The sequence below is a fragment of the Prionailurus viverrinus genome, chromosome D2 (assembly GCF_022837055.1).
Source record: "Prionailurus viverrinus isolate Anna chromosome D2, UM_Priviv_1.0, whole genome shotgun sequence".
In the NCBI taxonomy this organism is placed as follows: domain Eukaryota; kingdom Metazoa; phylum Chordata; class Mammalia; order Carnivora; family Felidae; genus Prionailurus; species Prionailurus viverrinus.
In genome coordinates this window covers 35,045,552-35,064,358 of record NC_062571.1, presented here as the reverse complement: position 1 = coordinate 35,064,358, position 18,807 = coordinate 35,045,552, and the positions used below count along the sequence as shown (strand labels likewise).

General features: G+C 39.4%; 1 long non-coding RNA gene across 1 annotated transcript in view; it reads left to right on the top strand.

The window, feature by feature from the left end:
• Window positions 1-16,660, top strand: part of LOC125147426 (uncharacterized) — a 76,110-nt gene extending 59,450 nt beyond the window's left edge. The window contains exons 4-5 of the long non-coding RNA XR_007145186.1: window positions 10,001-10,160; window positions 16,512-16,660. This is a non-coding gene — a long non-coding RNA (uncharacterized LOC125147426). The remainder of the gene's footprint in view (window positions 1-10,000; window positions 10,161-16,511) is intronic.
• Window positions 16,661-18,807: the final 2,147 nt, after the last annotated feature.

Below are 18,807 nucleotides of genomic sequence, written 5' to 3'. Positions count from 1 at the left end.
TTATGTAATCATATCATCTGAAAAATCAAATTCATGTTGCCACTTTATTTGCAATATTTATTCCTGTATATCTTATTTTCTAATCTTTTTAAAAATGTTATGTTTTTTTTAAAATTTACATCTGAATTAGTTAGCATATAGTGCAACAATGATTTCAGGAGTATATTCCTTAACGCCCCTTACCCATTTAGCCCATCCCCCCTTCCACACCCCCTCCAGTAACCCTCTGTTTGTTCTCCATATTTATGAGTCTCTTATGTTTTGTCCCCGTCCTTGTTTTTATATGATTTTTGCTTCCCTTCCCTTATGTTCATCTGTTTTGTCTCTTAAATTCTTCATATGAGTGAAGTCATATGTTATTTGTCTATCTCTGACTGGCTAATTTCACTTAGCATAATACCCTCTAGTTCTATCCACATAGGTGCAAATGGCAACATTTCATTCTTTTTGATTGCTGAGTAATACTTCATTGTATATATACACACCACATCTTCTTTATCCATTCATCCGTCGATGGACCTTTGGGCTCTTTCCATACTTTGGCTATTGTTGATAGTGCTGCCATAAACATGGGGGTGCAAGTGTCCCTTCGAAACAGCACACCTGTATCCCTTGGATAAATACCTAGTAGTGCAATTGCTGGGTTGTAAGGTAGTTCTATTTTTAGTTTTTTGAGGAACCTCCATACTGTTTTCCAGAGCAGCTGCACCAGCTTGCATTTCCATCTTATTTTCTTATCTTATTGCATTAGCTACAACCTTCAATATATCAATTTAGTGATGTTGATAGTCATCTCTTTTTTAATGATAATTACCTTAGTATGTCACCACTTAATATCATTTTACTCTTTGTTTGATATACAGTAAAGATTATATTTTAGTCAGAATATAAATTAGTCACCTAAATGATTTCAATGAGGCATGTATCCATTAAGAATGCTTTTAGCTACAAATAATAGAACCCTAACACTGGCATAAACAAATAGGAAGTTAACTTCCAAGTTTGACCAAGACAGAGTAACAGGGACCAGATTTACCCTCTTACCTAAAAACTAAAGAAAAACTACACAAAACATTTGAAACAATCATTTTCAAACATTAGCCAATAGGCAGTGCATGGTAGTAACACCTGAAAGAAGAGAAACAAGCAGTGGGAGCTTTACAATTGCTCTGGCTCATTGCCAGGGAGGAGGAACCCAGAGTCCATAGTGTCCCAGAGTTGGAAAAGTTTTGCTAGGAGTACAGGCAGGTCAATGTGAATCAAAACTTGAACAGGGATGCCTGGGTGGCTCAGTCGGTTAAGTGGCTGACTCCTCATTTCGTCTCAGGTCATGATCTCATGGTCGTGAATTCAAGCCCTGTGCCCAGCTCTACGCTGACAGTGTGAATCCTGCTTGCAATTCTCTCTTTCTAATCTCTCTACCCCCCCCCCACTTGTGCTCTCTCCCTCTCTCAAAATAAATAAATAAACTTTAAAAATATTTTTAAAAGACTTGAACAAAAAAGCCATGTTTTGCATAGATAGTAGAGTACCTGACACAATCCAAGGATAAGATGTGCAGCCCAGCCTCATAAGACACAGAACAAAAGGGATCCAGGAGTAGTCAAGTACAATAGTAGTCAAGTACAAATACAATACAATAGTAGTCAAGTACATAGTCAAGTACAATGTGCCTTCTTCTGGAGCCCCTTGTTCTCCTGGGCACCTGCTTCATTCTCCACCCTCTGTAGTCTGAATTACTTTACTTTTTCATCCACAGTCTGGAAAATAACTGTCCAAACTCTCTTTGTTCTCTCTCCATTTGTCTCACAAGCATTTTTCCTAATAAATTTGTTGCACATTTAATAGCATCTTGGTTTGCTTTTCAATGGACCTGAACTAACAGATCAGTATCAATACGTTCTGGTTTATCCAGTCTTAAAAATTATAATGTGAAGGGCAATAAAAGCCCAGAGCTATCATTGTGTACAGTCATTCCTCCAACGTGAGGTGAAGTTCATGTCTGTGGTCTCTCCTGCAGTCCTCAGAGTTCCTTCCTAAAAAACAGACAAACAAACAAAAAATTTTACACTACTACCCAAAAATGAGTAACAATTATAGGCATAGGGCAGCCTAGATTCATGGAAGAAAGAACAGTTTCCCTTTCAAGGACACTAAAGATACACCCAATTTACATGATCAAACATATAACTTCCTGATTGAAAACCACTACATTTTATTCAATATTCTCCTAAGAACAAAGGGTGGATACTGTGTACTTGTTTGCATAATTTTAAAACAGTCATGGCTTTTCCAGAACAGAGGGGGGGCCAACTTTCAATATGTATCCAAATCTTCACTTGTTAGCAAGAAGGAACTGCTTATAATTTTTAAGTAACAGTTTTTATTTGGCTTAAAAAAAAAGCTCAAGATCCAGTTTCTACCAAGGCAAGCCACTGCATATATTTTATCTCATTTATCCTAAACAGAATAATGTCTTTCATTTATCTCCATTTTAAGAAGAGGAAACTGCATTTCAGAGAAATTAAGAAATTTACCAACGGTTGCTTCACTGACTCTTATAGACAGAAATTAAACCAAGTTCCTTCTGGTTCACAATCTAGTATCTTTTGTTGCTTTTTGAGATGCCACTGAAAATCTAGTTTGCCAAAATCTTTGCTAATGATAATATATGGATCTTTAAGCAAACCTGCTTGTCCTTTGTGTTATTTAAGAACGTGAATGGTCTGTGTACTGCTTGGTCAAAAGTTAAATATACATAAATGTCTGCTATATGTTGCTCAAGTTTCTGACACATAGAAAAAAAAAGGACTTTTCTTTTCTCTTCCTCTTTCCCTTCATTAGGGCTGAGCTTTCCACTGGTACCCAGTAAAGGATGGAAGTTGGCATGTCCAGGATTAGACAAATAAACAAATACAGATTTCTCATTATCAGAGAAAGGAGTTACAACTATGGAAATTAGGAAGTCCAGAATATATCCTGGAGTGCTGCAAAGGAACTGGAGATATCAGTCTTATGGCCTGATTAGATAGACAAATATAAGTGTGTGTGTGTGTGTGTGTGTGTGTGTGTGTGTGTGTGTGTTCTAGCTCTGTTCACTAAGAGGGTCTAGAAGCAATGGCATTCTGATAACAATGAACCGATTTAGATCTTTTTTTTTCTAGATAACATTATCTGCTAAAAGGAACCAGGTCTCCTTGCCACAATATGACTCTAGGACTAGAGCAAGGAAAATATAAGATGTATGTATTTGGAACATTTTATGACACCAGAAGGTTAAAAAAAATGCTTGAAAAATTATGGGGGCATGTGTATAATACACAGTAACCAGCTTGAGGTGGCTTCCGCTGGTAAGTCTGGGACAAATTGAGTATCAAAATAAATAGCAATAATAACAGATTGTAACCCTGTGAGTAAAAGACAAATCCTAAGTTCATACTGACATTAATTAATTAATTAATTAATTGGAGAGAAAGGAAAGCTCTATCCTACCTAATCTAGAATGAATGACAAGATTAGAAAATTCCCATTTCATAATCATCAGAATAATAATTTATTCAGGCTAGAATCATTAACTGATGGTAAACTGGTGAAAATTTGCTAAGAAACAAGATAGTCAAATGATCTCAAAGAGTCTTGCTACAAAATAATAATTTATTATGTTACAATAGAGAACTTGGCAGACACAATCTTAACTAAGTAATAAAAGTTGACATCATCATTAATGTAACAAATTGACATCATGTGCCTCCTCATATGATTCCTGGAGACTAGCACAGCATCACTTCTGTAAGATTCCTGCCAAAATGCATAAATTATAAAGAAACATCAGACAACTCCCCATAATTGAGAAACATTCTCAAAAGCAATTGGTTTGGGCCCTCCAAAACTGTCAAGATCATGAAAGATCATTAAATATTGAGAAACTGTTCCAGACTGAAGAAGACTAAAGAGACACAACTAAATGCAATATATGATTGTAAACTGAACACTGAACCTAAAAGGGATGTTACTGAGACCATAAGATTTGAGTAGGGTACATAGATTGGATGATATTATTGGATCAACATTAATTTCCTGATTTTGATTATTATACTGAATCCTTGCACTCAAGAAATACAAATTAGAATATTAAAGGTAATGGGGCATTGTGTCTACAACTTACTCTCAAATAATTGAGAAATAAGTAGAGGATCAAGATGGAAGGTATACGGAAACTTTGTGTACTACTTTGCAACTTTTTTTGTAGATTTGAAATTATTGCCAAATAAAGTTTTAAAAATTAAAAACAAAGGGCACCTGGGTGGCTCAGTTGGTTAAGCGTCCGACTCTTGATTTCAGCTCAGGTCATGACCTGAAGGTTCATGAGTTCAAGCCCCACATCAGGCTCTGTGGTGATGGTACAGAGTCTGCTTGGGATTCTCTCTCTCTCTCTCTCTCTCTCTCTCTGCCCCTCCCTGCTCGCTCTCTCTCTCTCTCTCTCTCTCTCTCTCAAAATAAATAGATAAACTTTAAAAAATTAAAAATGAAAAACAATAGGGAAACCTGGGTGACTCAGTTGGTTAAGCACCCAACTCTTGATTTCGGCTCGGGTCATGACCTCAAGGTTCGTGAGTTCAGATCCCACATCAGGCTCCATGGTGACAGTGCAGAGCCTGCTTGGGATTCTCTCTCTCTCTCTGCCCCCCCTCCACTTGCACGCATGCTTCGAAAGAAAGAAAGAAAGAAAGAAAGAAAGAAAGAAAGAAAGAAAGAAAGAAAAACAGACAATGGCATTTTCTTCCCCCAAATAACTCTAAGAATAGCAAAGCCCATCAACACCTCCAAAAGATTGGAGGAATAGAAAACAAAAATGTTTCATTTCAATTATTTATGGCTGCATAATAAAACCACCCAAAATTCAGTGGCTTTATTGTATTATCTGTCATGATTCTGTGGATTGATTGGCCTCAGTTGGGAGTTCTGCTCCCTGTGACGGCAGATGAAGCTGCAGTCATTTGGGTGTCCCCTAGGCTGAACATCCAAGATGGCACACTCACATGTTTGGAACTTTGCTGAGGTTGGTTAGAAGAGGGAGAGGGCTGAAATAGGCCACTGAGATGGCTGGGGCCTCTTTGCCCATGCAGTCTCAGGGTCTCTCCCTTTCTACCTGGTCTCTAAGTCACTTCTCCATATGATCTCTGTGGGATGACCTGATCAGAGGCTGGTGAAAGAATTCCCCCAATGCAGAACAAAGGAGAGAGAAGTTTATTGACTATACCACAAGGGAGCAATGGGCAGGACAGCAAAGGAGAGACTGCCTGCCAGGAGGCAGTAGGTGGGGGGTGGGGAAGCTGTATTTAAGGCGGAAGGTGAGAAGGTATGGGAATTTTCCTTTTTTGGAACCTATGTCCAGGTATAAGTAACTCATTGGTCAGCTAGGCCTTATGGATATTTTGAGGTGGGTGGCCTAATGGGTCTGTTTGTATTCAGTAGGGAGTCTCTGTGGGCCCTTCTACCATACTCAGGTTTCCATTGTTCAAATTAGTTGACTAAAAGTGGCAAGCGCCCTTCAAATACATGCTTTTATTTTTTTTTATTAAAAAAAAAATTTTTTTTAACATTTATTTATTTTTGAGACAGAGAGAGACAGAGCACGAACAGGGGAGGGTCAGAGAGAGGGAGACACAGAATCTGAAACAGGCTCCAGGCTCTGAGCTGTCAGCACAGAGCCCGACGCGGGGCTCGAACTCACAGCCCTCAAGGACCGCGAGATCATGACCTGAGCTAAAGTCGGCCGCCCAACCGACTGAGCCACCCAGGTGCCCCTCAAATACATGCTTTTATATGGACATGAGTATTCATTTCTCTTGGGTTGATATCTGGTCCATGAATATTTAAATATATTTTATAATATATTAATTCTATATATTTATTAATTTTGTATAATTAATTATATTTAATTACATTCTACATTTAATTAATTTTATGTATTCTATAATATATCTGATTCATTGATATTTTTATGAGAAAGCTAAAGGTTATTTTCCAGTTATTAAACTTTATCTTTCTAATCCCCAGTTAACAGCAAATAATAGTTAATTTGGAAGAAGATGATTAGAGAAGTTGATGGGACCTTTACTTTAAGGGTAAAGGAATTTGCAATCCCTGTCAAAATATCACCAGCATTCTTCAGAGAGCTAGAACAAACAATCCTAAAATTTGTATGGAACCCCAAAAGACCCCCAAATAGTCAAAGAAATCTTGAAAAAGAAAACCAAATATGGAAGCATCACAATCCTGGACTTCAAGATGTATTACAAAGCTGTAATCATCTAGACAGTATGGTACTGGCACAAAAACAGACACATAGATAATGGAACAGAATAGAAAACCCTGAAATGGACCTACAAACATAATGGCCAACTAATCTTTGACAAAGCAGGAAAGAATATCCAATGAAACAAAGACAGTCTCTTCAGCAAATGCTGTTGGGAAAACTGGACAGAGACATGCAGAAAAATGAACCTGGACCACTTTCTCACACCATGCACAAAAATAAACTCAAAATGGGGCGCCTGGGTGGCTCAGTCGGTTAAGCAGCCGACTTCAGCTCAGGTCATGATCTCGCGGTCCGTGAGTTTGAGCCCTATGTCGGGCTCTGTGCTGACAGCTCAGAACCTGGAGCCTGTTTCAGATTCTGTGTCTCCCTCTCTCTGACCCTCCCCTGTTCATGCTCTGTCTCTCCCTGTCTCAAAAATAAATAAAACGTTAAAAAAATTTTTTTTAAATAAAAAAAACCTCAAAATGGATGAAAGACCTAAACATAAGACAGGAAGCCATCAAAATCCTCAAGGAGAAAGCAGACAAAAACCTCTTTGACCTCGGCCTAAGTAACTTCTTACGCAACACGTCCCTGGAGGCAAGGGAAACAAAAGCAAAAATGAACTATTGGGACCTCAACAAAATAAAAATCTTCTGCAGAGTGAAGGAAACAATCAGCAAAACTAAAAGCCAACTGACGGAATGGGAGAAGATATTTGCAAACAACATATCAGATAAAGGGTTAGTATCCAAAATCTATGAGGAACTTAGCAAACACAACACCCGAAAAACAATCCAGTGAAGAAATGGGCAAAAGACGTGAATAGACACTTCTCCAAAGAAGACATCCAGATGGCCAACCAACACATGAAAAAATGCTCAACATCACTCATTATCAGGGAAATACAAATCAAAACCACAATGAGATACCACCTCACACATGTCAGAATGGCGAACATTAACAACTAAGGCAACAACAGATGTTGGTGAGGATGCGGAAAAAGAGGAACCCTTTTGCGCTGCTGGTGGGAATGCAAACTGGTGCAGCCACTCTGGAAAACAGTATGGAGGTTCCTCAAAAAACTAAAAATAGAACTACCTTACGACCCAGCAATTGCACTATTAGGTATTTATACAAGGGATACAGGTGTGCTGTTTCCAAGGGACACATGCACCCCCATGTTTATGGCAGCACTATCCACAATAGCCAAAGTATGGAAAGAGCCCAAATGTCCACCAATGGATGAATGGATAAAGAAGATGTGGTGTGTATACACAATGGAGTATTACTCGGCAATCAAAAAGAATGAAATCTTGCCATTTGCAACGTGGATGGAACTGGAGGGTATTATACTAAGTGAAATTAATGAGTCAGAGAAAGAAAAAAATCATATGACTTCACTCATATGAGGACTTTAAGAGACAAAACAGATGAACATAAGGGAAGGGAAGCAAAAATAATACAAAACAAGAAGGGGGACAAAATATGAGACTCCTAAACATGGAGAATAAACTGAGGGTTGCTGGAGGGGTTGTGGGAGGGGAGATGGGCTAAATGGGTAAGGGACATTAAGGAATCTACTCCTGAAATCATTGTTGCACTATATGCTAACTAACTTGGATGTAAATTAAATAAATAAGTAAATAAATAAATAAATAAATAAATAAATAAATAAAATAAGTAAATAAATAAATATTAACTTAAATTTAAAAAATAAAATAAATAAAAAACTATTTTAGAAATAAAAGGGTAAATGAATTTGATTTTTCTGTTTGTTTTTGAGAGAGAGAGAGAGAGCGAGAGAGAGCACTTGTGTGCACCAGTGGGGGAGAGTGGCAGAGGGAAAAAGAAAATCTTCAACAAGCTCCACACTGAGCATGTAACACATGATCCCACAATCCTGGGATCATGACCTGAGCCCAAATCAAGTCAGATGCTCGGGGCACCTGGGTGGCTCAGTCGGTTGGGAGTCCTACTTTAGCTCAGTCATGATCTCGCAGTCTGTGAGTTCGAGCCCCGTGTCAGGCTCTGCGCTGACAGCTCAGAGCCTGGAGCCTGTTTCAGATTCTGTATCTCCCTCTCTCTCTGACCCTCCTCCGTTCATGCTCTGTCTCTCTCTGTCTCAAAAATAAATAAACGTTAAGGGAAAAAAAAAGGAGTCAGATTCTCAACCAACTGAGCCACCCATTTAAGAGCTTAGATGTTGAAACGTAACTGCGTTGTTTAAAATCCTGATTCTACCATTCACAAGATGTATGACCTTAGCCAAGTTACTTAACTTCTGTGAGCTTCAGCTTTTTTATCTGCAAAGTGGAGGAAAATATAATAATAACTATCTTATTAGATGATTGTGATGATTAAATCAGATGCCTCCAAACCTAACACTAGGCACTTTGTAAATATGTATTAATTGTTAGTAATTATTAATAATAATTTATATACTGCTGCATTATTACCTTTAAAAAATTATTTATTTATTTTGAGACAGAGAGAGAGAGAGAGAGTGCACCCGTGTGCTTGTGTGTGTGTATGTGCACGGGTATGTGGGCAAGCAACAGAGGGGCAGAGAGAGGGAGGGAGAATCCCAAGCAGGTTCTGTGCTGTGGCATCAGACACAGGGCTCCAACCCACCAACCAATAAGTCATGACCTGAGCTGAAACCAAAAGTGGGATGCTTAACCAACTGAGCCACCCAGGCAACCCTGCATAGTTACATTTTTATAGTGAAAATGCATTGCTTTTGAAATTTTTTATTTATTTATTTTTAACTTCTTAAAATATTTATTTATTTTTGAGAGAGAGAGACAGCATGAACGAACAGGGGAGGGGCAGAGAGAGAAGGAGACCCAGAATCCGAAGCAGGCTCTAGGCTCTGAGCTGTCAGCGCAAAGCCCAACGTGGGGCTCAAATTCACGAACCGTGAGATAATGACCTGAGCTGAAGTCAGACACTTAACCAACAGAACAACCCAGGCACCCCATTTTTGAAATTGTAAAAACAATTTTTAAATGTGTGAAGTCAACCTTAATTTTGAGCGTTTACTAATACAAATGCATTCTTAAATTATCAAGTCATGCGTTAAACTGCAAAATAGGAATTTTGCCCTGCTTTCTTGGTGTTTCGGAGGAAACGGAGACTGTTCACTTAAGGTCTGAATTGTGCTTTAGTTATTCTTTTCCATTCTATAAATCAAGGAGGGGCACTTTCCCGGGCACAAAAATTCATGAAGTTGTGGTACCTTTTTTACCAAAATTGTTCCTAAAACAACTACTAATGACATTAAATTTCCTAATCTACAAGGAGTTCCTTTTAGTATTCTATTGGTCATTCGGATCTTTGAAGCAAAGCAATTCCAACTAAATTTCATGTTGACCCCTAAGGCTTTTTGTTTTAGAGTGAAAGAACTCTGTTAATAATCTAGCATCTTTTCCAAGATCCTGTCTTGTCTCCCTTTGGTAGATTGGAGTATTCCATTTTAATTCATTGCCTGTGGAATTAGTAATTATATGATATCTCTTGTGACTCCAATCTTAAATAATGATATCCCTTTAATAAGCTTTGTTCTATTTATAGGGCTTAAAGAGAAATTTGGTTTTTAAGAGAAAACAGCAGCAATACTACAAATAACTGTTAAAATGTATTCTAGAAGCTGTTTTCTGGCCTGTTTTTTATTGCTTTATTTGTGTTTCTGGTCAGAAGAACTGGAATGCAGAATGAGGAGCTTATGAGGTTCTCACCCTGGCTCCTCCCACCCATGCTTGGATTCAAACAAGTGGCCACTCACTAGCATCTCCAAATGGATACCAGAGCCATTTTCCAGACCTCAGGAGTCCTATAGCCTTTCACCAGCCAAGCTGTAAGTACCTACAAGGTAACAAGTACTTTTCTCAAGGCTATCTTTCTGTGTGTGTGTGTGTGTGTGTGTGTGTGTGTGTGTGTGTAACAGCTTTATTGAGGTATAGTTTATATACTACACAATTTACCCATTTAAAGTGTAAAACTTACTGGTTTGTTTTGGGTTTTTTGAGTGTGTGTGTGTGTGCACAAGCTGGGGAGGAGCTTGTGAGAGGGAAAAGAACAGAGAGAATCTTAAGCAGACTCCACACCCAGTGCAGAGCCCAACGTGGGGCTTGATCTCATGACCCTGAGATCATGACCTGACCCGAAATCAAGAGTCAATGCTTAACCAACTGAGCCACCCAGCGCCCCTCATTGATTTTTAATATATTCACAGAGTTGTGCAATTATCACCAAAATGAATTTTAGAACATTTTCATCACCCCAAATAGAAACCACATACCCAGTTACAAAACTCCCCTTTCCACATAGTGACAACAAAGCTCACCAAAAAAAGTATTTAAATTTATCCTACTAAAGCAAAAAGGACAGATTAAAAGGAAAGCTCAAACTGTGCATAGTGTTCTAATTTTTAAATTCCATAATTGTGTTTTGTCCTATCTCAAATTGTGCAAAGAATATTTTTAAGGACTCTTATTTTTTAATTTGGGAAATTTATATTTTATAACAAAAAGGATTGAAATTGAGAAGATATAGAATTTTCCAGCATCTAAAATCATGAAAATCGGGGTGCCTGGGTGGCTCAGTCGGTTAGGCATCTACTTCAGCTCAGGTCATGATCTCGTGGTTCATGAGTTCAAGCCCTGCGTTGGGCTCTGTGTTGACAGCTCAGAGCCTGGAGCCTGCTTTGGATTCTCTGTCTTCCTCTCTCTCTACCACTCTGCTTCCCCTGCTCATGCTCTGTCTCTAGGTCTCTCTCAAAAATAAATAAACATTAAAACTGTTAAAATAATTAAAAGAATCACAGAAACAAAACAAACAAACAAACAAGCAAACATTCCCCTATTCACCCCAGCCCTAGGCAACTACTAATCTATTTTCTGTCTCCTTGAATTTGCCTATTCTGGAAATTTCACATAAATGGCAGCATATAATATGTGGCCTTTTGTGTCAGTCTTTTTCATTTATCATAATGTTTTCAAAGTTCATGTTGCAGTGTGTATCAGTACTTCCTTTCTTTTAATGGCTGAATAATACTCCATTGTATGGATGTGCCACATTTTCTTTATCCATTCATTAATTAATGAGCGTTTGAGTTGTTTCTACTTCTTAGCTATCATGAATAATGTTGCTATGCACATTCATGTGCAAGTTTTAGTGTAAACATATGTCTTCATTTCTCTTGGGTGTATGCGTAAGAGTGGAATTACTGGTCCATGTGTTTAACCTTTTGAGAAACTGCCAGATTTACATCAAGGCTCTCTTAAGATCTACTTGGTCTTGGGTTAATTGTTGTTCCATTTGGGTATGGCCTTGGAAACAGGCCCTTGCTGTTCAGATAAGAAACTTCTGTCAAAGACTTTCACTACATTATGATCTGAACTTAACAATCTAAAAAAGTATGTGCTTTTCAACATTTTTGAAAATACGATGATTAGCATTCTTCTCTCTAGGGAAAAAAAAGATCCTGTTTATCAAGTTTCCAGAACTATATAGACTCTTAAGGAGCACTTGACTCTTCTCACCCTAAAAGGCTGAGTAGACTTTAGGGGCACGTGGAGCAAGGCATAGTTGTATAAATTAAGGAGCATTACAAAAGAAAATATGTCTTCATTATTGCAAGGAAATTCTTCATTTCGCTTACAACAACACCCCTTGTTTCAGAAGTCAGAAATTCATATGGGCTAATAAATTTTTATTGTAGTCACTCACACCTTAGCACAAATTACTTTAATAATCACACTTTCCTCTTAACCCCTGGTTAAATACGGACTAAGATGTTCTGGTAGTAGAGGAGGTACTTTAAAAAAGGTAGAAAACAAGTAATTTTAGAGCCTAAAAAGGAGAATTGGGACACACTACATATATTACATTTAGTAGGTTATTTACTGCTCATAAAAATGCCATGAAATAAGTACTATCATTTTTCTTTAAAATTTTTTAATGTTTATTTACTTTTGAGAGAGAGAGTAAGAGCATGAGTGGGAGAAGGGCAGAGAGAGAGGGAGGCACAAAATCCCAAGCAGGCTCCAGACTCCAAGCCATCAGCACAGAGACCGACACGGGGCTCGAACTCAGGAACCAGGAGATCATTACCTGAGCCGAAGTCAGACGGTTAACCGACTGAGCTACCCAGTTGCCCCCATTTTTACTTTAAAAGAAAGGAAAAGGGCTAAAAAAAAAAAAGTTAAGTAACTTACTGAAAATAACACAAATTATATGTGAGAACTTTAACTCATATCTATCTGATTCCAAAAAACCAGAGCATCCACTCTCTGTCCTGAAGAGAGAACAAATACTTGCAGAACTCTGGGGCTGGAAAGTAGGGAATGTGGAGAGTAGAGGTGTGCCAAAACCAAACTTTGCCTTCTCTACAAATTTTTTTCCATCCCTGGTTGCCACAACCACCTGCTGGCAGCACCTCCTGACCCCCAATGGTGCAAAAATGCTAATGAGTCCTTAAATGCTTCATCTTCCTGGCTTACAGGACCTACTGTATCTGACTAAGTTAGGATGGTAGCAACTGCTGCTGCCTGAGCCACACACTCCAGCAAAACTTCCTTATTTGGAAAAGTCCTTTCCATCCTATCTGGGCAGAAAGAATACAATCTCACATTTAAAAAAAAAAACAAAATGCTTTGACCTACATCAGAAGGGGCACTTGAAAACACTAAAACACAGAGAAATGACAAAAAGATCAAGTATATTTCTAAATACTTTGCTCAAGTGGAAGGTGGGGGGATGTGGATGGGGTGGGGAATGCTTCATCAGATAGTTAAAAGAAAGAACATTCACAAAACCCTTTTGCTTTAACCCCAGAAGCTCTTCTAGTTAGCAATAAGCTTTGTATCTCAGTTATATGAAATTTAGCACACTTTTTACTGGAATGAAGAAAAAATACATTTTGAAACTGCTGTTGAAGCCAGGAGGGAGCTGAATGGCAGGAGACTATAGTTTCTCAGATGGGGTTTAGCATTGCATCTCTCCTACGCAGAGGTTATATTTGAAAAGGTGGGACTAAGTGGATATTTTCAGGATGGGCCAAGGAGGTCGGCCTGAGTGTTAGCTCTTGTTGTTCCTGGAGCAGCTTGGTAGAAAGATGAAAAGAGGAGAGTAAAGTCTCAACCCTGCTGCTGGGTGAACTTGGGCAAATTACTTAACCTCTCTGGGTGGACCTCATTTTGCTCTTCTTTGAAGAGGAGTTGGACTAAATGACCTCCAATAACCCTTCCAGAATTGACTTTCTGTTTTGTGATTTCCATGATTGTGGAAATGGCTTGTCTAGGCTAAAGCGTGGGTTTCCAATGACCTCTAGACACACCCTTCGTTCCCTAACTTCCCTCCTGGTACCTTTAAACCCTCAGCCCTTCTGGAGCGCAGGGCCTTGGTGTTGCTTCCGGGCTTCCTGGAGGGACCTCCCAGAAGACCCATTAGTATGCAAAGCACAATAAGCTGAATATCATTCCCAGTGCTTATCAAATTTTATCTGTCCTATATTCCATTCTCTCAGAGTCTGCTTTCAACCACCTGGCCCTGAGTGATGATGGATTAAATCAGATAAAATAACCCTCCCTGAGATTTCCTAACATGTAACCCTCCTCACAAAATAACTTAAAAATAATCCAAATATACATCCCTCTTCCAAAGTTCCTCATATATTTTAGTTTATTTACTTTGAGAGAGAAAGGGAGAGAGAGAGAGCGTGCACATGCCCATGCAAGTGCACAAGCAGGGGAGGGAAGAGAGAGAGAGAGAGAGAGAGAGAGAGAGAGAGAGAATCCCAAGCAGCCTCTGCAATGTCATTGCAGTGCCCCAAGTGGGCCTGATCCCATGACTGTGAGACCATGACCTGAGCCAAAATCAAGAGTCAGACGCTCACCCGACTGAGCCACCCAAGTGCCCAAAAGTTCCTAATATCTACATTATTTATTTATGTGGAAGGAGACAATTGATGGAGGGGTCTTCCTATGCCCCTGAAATTACATTAAGATTGGATTGCCTTCCCTGATCAGTGACACTTGGGGAAGTTGTCCTATCTTGGCAGGAAGATTGTAAACTCAAGATGGAGATTTTGTTTTTCTCTGCATTAATCTGCAGCTAATGCCAGTGAACATTATCCTTGTTTAATTACATTCACTAACCAACTGACACAACTTCCCCTGGGAAGAAGCTTATCCGACTCTGACTCATGCTTTACAGCATGTTGGATTTGAGGAAATGGATAATATACGCCCCGCTGGCTTTGGAATTTTAAACAGAAACCCACATGCCGCCAAGTCTCCAGCTTACTCCCAAATATGGGAGAATGTGTGCCCCAGCCACGGTTGCAGGAGGCATGCTCAGTGTGACAAAAGGCAAAACCCACAGTGTGTGCTGAATGCCAGGCCAGGCGTGGAGAGGCAGAGCAAGTATTCACTTAAAGGAAAAGGAACAACCCCAGAAAAGTGGTGGGAGGATGCCTCCTCTAAGGACTGTGTCCCTTTTCTAGAGTTATTTTGATGATGTCATAGCAGTGAATGTCTTATTAAAAGTAAAGTAGGAGTGCCTAGGTGGCTCAGTCAATTATGCGTCCAACTCTTGATTTCAGCTCAGGTCATTATCTCACAGTTCGTGAGTTTGAGCCCACACTGACCTTGAGGAGTCTGCTTGTGATTGTCTCTCTCCTCTCTCTCTCTCTCTCTCTCTCTCTCTCTCTCTCTCCCCTCCCCTCCTCCCTTCTCGTGCACTCACCTGTGCTGTCGCACTCGCTCTCTCTCTTTCTCTCTCAAAATAAATAAATAAGCACTTAAAAACCAGTAAAATCCTTGCCAGCCTCAGGGACTAAGAGGTGTGATTTCAAAGAGCTAACCTTTAGAGGTTTTTAAAGCAGTACTCACAGACACAGCATGTGAGAACAAGAAATGAAATGATAGGAGCCTTGTGCTGAGCTGGTCAGGTCACTCTGTATCCAGATCATGGCAAGAAACTCTCTAGTAGCCAGTGTGCCCCAGGATTCTCTAGTATCAGAGATGTTCCCAGAGTAGAACTAACTGGGGCAATTGCTCTTGTGTCTGAGCTTAGGGTGCAGGGAGCAGTAACCCAGGGCAGAAAGACATAGATCCGCAGCTGGAAACCAAAAAAGAAAGGCTCATAGTCCAATTCAACCCCTACCCCCCACTCCATGGCTGAGCCACTCCCTCCTTTTGCCCACACCTCCTAAGTCTCCACATGTCTTCTTACAAACTCTCTTCCTTTTCAGGACTGTCCTTGTTCTTCTTTAAAAAAAAAATCTTTATTTTTTTTATTTTTAAAATGTGTTTGATAAAAAATGTCAAAAAATATGGAAATATAACAATAACAGCTCCCATTTACGGAGCGTTTTCTTTGTGTAAGACACTATACGAAAACACTTAATGTGCATCATTTTATTCAGGTAGGTTTATTATCATCCCCGTTTACAGATAATAAGATTAAAGTTCATACAGGTGAAGTAACTTGCCCAAAGTCACATGGCTGAGATTTGAACCCAAGTGCTTTCTGTCCTAAGGCCATGTGCTTAAATATTGCACAGGCTTCCTTAAAAGTACAAGGAAGAGGGAAATATCAACCCTCGTCCACCACTCAAAGGTAACTACTGTGTTATCTTTCCAGACCTCTCTTTACATAAGTGTGTGTGGTGTTTATTTTAATCTGATTTTAGTAGAATAAAATCTGGGTTGATTGGGCTTCCAGGAAGAGGGAGAATGAGTCACCCACTGTAATTTATCCAGATTTCTCTTCCCCTTAAAAAGCTCTAGCTCAAACAACCTGCACTTGGATGAGTCCTGAGCCCTCTGCTGGTCTCCAAGAGGCATGGGTATCTTGCTGGAAGCATCATGCCAAGCACACAGTAGGCACTCAGTTGTTTCTCTCCAGTGGTATTATCAGGAACAGAATTTTCTGTTATTCTTGGCCTCTACTCCAATGTAAGTATTTTAGAGCTGTGAGTTTCAGGGCACCTGGATGGCTCGGTTAGTTAAGCATCTGGCTATTGATTTCAGCTCAGGTCATGATCTTGCAGTTCATGAGATCAAGCCCACTTTGGGCTCTGCGACAACAGTGCAGAGATTGCTTGGGATTCTCTCTCTCTCTCTCTCTCTCTCTCTCTCTCTCTCTGACCCTCCCCACCTCTTAAAAAAAAAAAAGAGCTGTGAATTCCTTCCCTCTCTAGATGGTGCTGGTGCTGATGCTAGAGCCAGATAAAGAACCAATTGCCCAAGTGAGCCTGGAAATACATACATGTCATCTCTCTGGAGAGCAAAATTGACACCATGACTACTGTCCTGGGACTGCCCTTTAAAACCTTTGCTGAATTTGTACTCCTGGTCTTTCTCATGACTGCTGATGAAGAGAAGAGCTTCAGGGGTAGAGATAGTCACAGGTGAGGTGAAATGTGTGTGTTGGGGGTAGTGAGGAGAACAGAGTGGGATTAAATGGCACTTCTGGAGTTCATAGGAGCTCCTGTCATCAGTTCTAGCCTGACTTCAGGGGGCTGGAGAATCCCCCACAGCCAATGAAGGGACTGACTTCAAGGGGCGGTGAATTACCCTGCTTGGTCATGAGACCTCAGCTGAGCAAGCAGAACAAACTGAGGCAAGTATGACAGAAGCTAATCAGGGACTCAGGAAACCTGTCTTTCCTTCTTACTTCTCACTAACCAGTACCTCCCCCTGCCACACATACAACCACACATATTCTCTTAAAAAATACCCCAAGCCATAAAGTGGTAAATTTTATGTTATACGTATTTTACTATGATTAAAAAGAATCATATTTAGCCAACCTAGGTTAAATATTCTATTCTCTGTCCTTATTCCTATGTCTATGTGTTCCTCAGAACTGTAATCCAAGCACTGTAATCCACATTATTGCATTTGAATCACCTCAATTTGTGATATAATTTGTGAGTTTCCTAAATGAGGGATTACTAATTTTTTCTTTTTCTTTCTGCTTTTTGTGGAAGCATAACATATATACTGAAAAATGCACAAATCATAAATATACAGTTCTATAAATTTTCAAATGGCAAACACCTTCATATAACCAAAACCTAAATGAAGAAACAGAATGTCACTAGCACACCTTCCAGTCACTAGTTTCTCAAGGGTAATTCCTATTCATAAATTAAAAACATATATTAATTTCTCCTGTTTTTGAACTTGACATAAATGGAATTGTAAGTATGTATTCTTTTTTTGTCTGGCTTCTTCCACTTAACATTATATTTATGATATTCATCCTTACTATCGTATAGAGTTATAGACTATTTATTCCCATTGTTATCTAGTACTCCTTTATATGAATTCACCATGATTTATTTATCCATTCTATTGTTGGTGGACATTTGAATTGTTTCTGGTTTTTAGCTATTACAAATAGTGTCACTATGAGCATTCTTGTATATATGTTTTAGTGAACATATGTTTTTCTAGAAATGCAATTGCTGTCATAGGGTATGCACATTTTCAGCTTGGATAGATATTGTCAGACATTTTTCCAAGGTGGTTGTAACCAATTTACACTCCCACTAGCAACGTGTGAGAGTTCTGGTTGCTCCATATCCTCACCAACACTTGGTGTTGTCTGTCTTCTTTATTTTAGCCATTCTGGTGTGATGTGAACAGATATCCTGTTGTGCTCTTAATTTGCATTTTCCTGTTGATTAGTGAATGGAGTATTTTTCATATATTTATTAGCCACTTGGATATTCTAGGAATTTTTTAAGGTTTTGCTTTCCTGGTTATTAAAGTAATACATGCTAATTGAAGAAGGTATGTCAAATACAGAAAGGAATCGTGGTGGCTTTGTACACGTCAATTTAGTTAAATTGGAACTACGTTTTTCAGAATTTTTTTTCCCTATCTAATTCCAGGCTAGATTTAGCCACAAGAAAATTTGCATAAAGGGTGCCTGGGTGGCTGAGTCCATTAAGCGACTGACTCTTGGTTTGGGCTCAGGTCATGATCTAGTGGTTTCATGAGTTGGAGCCCCACTGTGCTGACAGTGCAGAACCTGCTTGAGAGTCTCTATCTCCCTCTTTCTCTGCCCCTCCTCCACTCATGCTGTGTCTCTCTTTTCTCTCTTTCTCTCTCAAAATAAATAAGTAAACTTAAAAAAAAAGTAAGTTTGCATAAGACTTGCAGAAGTGAAGCAGCCATGTTTATGTTCAGAAGGTCTGCATAAAGGCAGGCACCATTGCAACTCATACATGTCTCAGATCTGCTGGTTTACCTGTTGGCATGGGAAGGCAACTGGACTCATAGTTCCCACCACATCTTGCCCTTCAACTTGTTCAACTCCTGGTCCAAATGTGTGTTTAGCTCCATGCCAAAGGTCCCAGCTCCTTTTGTAGGTCACTGACATCACTGAGGTTGGAGGTGGTGGAGGCAGTGGGCGACAGATGCAGGTTCCACTTCACCCTTCAGGGTGCCACATTTTTCTTGCAAGTTCCAGTTTACCCTCACTCT